This window comes from Diabrotica virgifera, chromosome 7, assembly GCF_917563875.1.
Source record: "Diabrotica virgifera virgifera chromosome 7, PGI_DIABVI_V3a".
Taxonomy (NCBI): Eukaryota; Metazoa; Arthropoda; class Insecta; order Coleoptera; family Chrysomelidae; genus Diabrotica; species Diabrotica virgifera.
In genome coordinates, this window is record NC_065449.1 from 206,647,228 (window position 1) to 206,649,373 (window position 2,146).

The window sequence follows — 2,146 nt, forward strand, 5'->3', positions numbered from 1 at the left end:
GAGGCTGGATGATGATGATGATGATTTCATTATTAATTATCTTCTGTATTCGTTTTAACTTGCTTTTTCGTTAAAAACTTGTTTGGCGCCCGTTCTATAGGCAACTCTCTTTTCATCTAACATTTAAATCATCAACTGAACATACTTCATAATCTTACATTCTAGCATCTGATCTAATCTTGTGTTCCACAGTCGTTATTTCAAATTTCAAATTTCATGTTCTGTGTTGTGTGTTTCGCTAATACAACAGTGACACTTTATCGCTACTCCCTGACACAAACTGAAAATGGAAGGGAAGAATTAATTTGTTTAAAGGCATGAAATTCGAATATTAGATTTATTTTCCATCAACTTTTATTCTCTTGGTGTGAGTTTTTCATACCTAGTTTTTTATAATAGTTTCTTATAGTCATTTTTTCCTATACCTAACCTTCCGTGTCTACGAGCACATGGTCAGTTTTAAATACCTATTTCTTTCTAATTTTCATATATGCACGTGTAAATCAAATTTCAACTAGTAGTATTAATCTTAATTTTATTTAATTTATTCTCGTCATGTGCTACTCTGACGATTATTTCTTAAAAGAATGACTGACTTGGCACACTGTGGTTTTCTTTCTTCTTGGTGTCAAACTTATACATGTTTTGTATTCTAGTTTTTGGGAATAAATCACTTTTCTCCCTTCGGGAGCCACCTGCCTTCATGGCCGGTGATGCTACTCATCAGGCAGGACAACAAGATACATCAAACATATAGCAGCACCCGACATCTCTAGTTGCAGCGACCTAGGGCCACAACATCTGCCCAGGTCAACAAGTCTACAGCTGTACCATCCGACATCAAGAAGATCTACCATCAAATACCACAAGCTATGCATAAGTATAATCTACAAATTGTTAGTTTTTGGAAAGAATTTGAATATTTGTTAATGCATTTAATAAGTCATATTTTTATTATATCTTTATTGAACAAATAAACATGATTAGCTAAAAATACTAATGAAAATTACTAAAATTTACTAAAAAGAAGGATACTAAATAGAAGATTACTAAAAATACTGAAAGCATGAACCTAAAACTTATTCACGATCCAAAGCAGCCTGCGTCGTTCAACAGCGGAAGATGGCGCAGAGGTTACAACCCAGACAATATATTTGTCAGCGACAGAATTGGAGACCAGGTGACAAAAATCGTTGGAAGCGCCCTCCCAAAGACACAGCACAGACCAATAATTTGTCTTTCCAACGCGGCAATCAGATACGAAATTGTTCCTTTCAAGAGAAGGTTCAACTTTACTAAAGTAAAATGGGAAAAATTCTCTGAAACATTGGATCAAGCAGTTTCCCAGCTAGAACCTTGCCCTGATTCATACGATAAATTTGTAGAAATCGTAAAGCATGTATCACGGAAATTTATCCCTAGAGGTTGTCGAACTGAGTACATAGCGGGGCTCAATGAAGAATCTAAACCCCTACTTAAAAGATACGAACAGCTATATGAAGAAGACCCTTTCTCGGAAGCGACAATACAGGCTGGGGAGGAAATGTTACATGCGATATCCGCCAACAGAACGGAAAGGTGGTGCAAGCTGGTCACGAGTCTGGACATGAAACAAAACAGCAGACGTGCCTGGAAGCTGATTCGGAATCTTGGCAACGATCCCGCTGCTCCGGCAGTCAACATGACAGAAGTCACACCCGATCAGATAGCCCATCATCTAATGAACGGTAAGACGACATCAAGAAAGAACAAGGTGAGAGCTCAACGGAATATCGACGAAGAAAGAGATGTTCTAGGTACCTCTTTTTGTCTAGAGGAGATGAGAGGCGCGATCCATCAAATGAAAGATAATAAAGCGGCTGGCCTGGACGACATACGAACAGAGCAAATAAAGAACTTTGGACTAAAAACCGTAGAGTGGCTCGTAAAAATGATGAATTGCTGCATCCGTACATTACAAATCCCCAAAATCTGGAGAAAAGCTAGAGTGGTAGCCCTCTTAAAACCAGGGAAGGATCCGGCGGATACAAAAAGTTTTAGACCTGTATCTCTCTTGTGCCACCTTTTCAAGGCCTTTGAAAGAATGATACTGAACCGGATCGCAGAATATGTGGAGACTAAAATTATTCCAGAACAAGCAGGATTC

General features: G+C 38.3%; 1 long non-coding RNA gene across 1 annotated transcript; it reads left to right on the plus strand.

Annotated features, from left to right (window-relative positions):
- Positions 1–256: 256 nt before the first annotated feature.
- Positions 257–994, plus strand: LOC126887925 (uncharacterized). The gene is made up of 2 exons (XR_007699292.1): positions 257–367; positions 657–994. It is a non-coding gene; the product is annotated as an uncharacterized LOC126887925 (long non-coding RNA).
- The last annotated feature ends 1,152 nt before the right edge of the window (positions 995–2,146 follow it).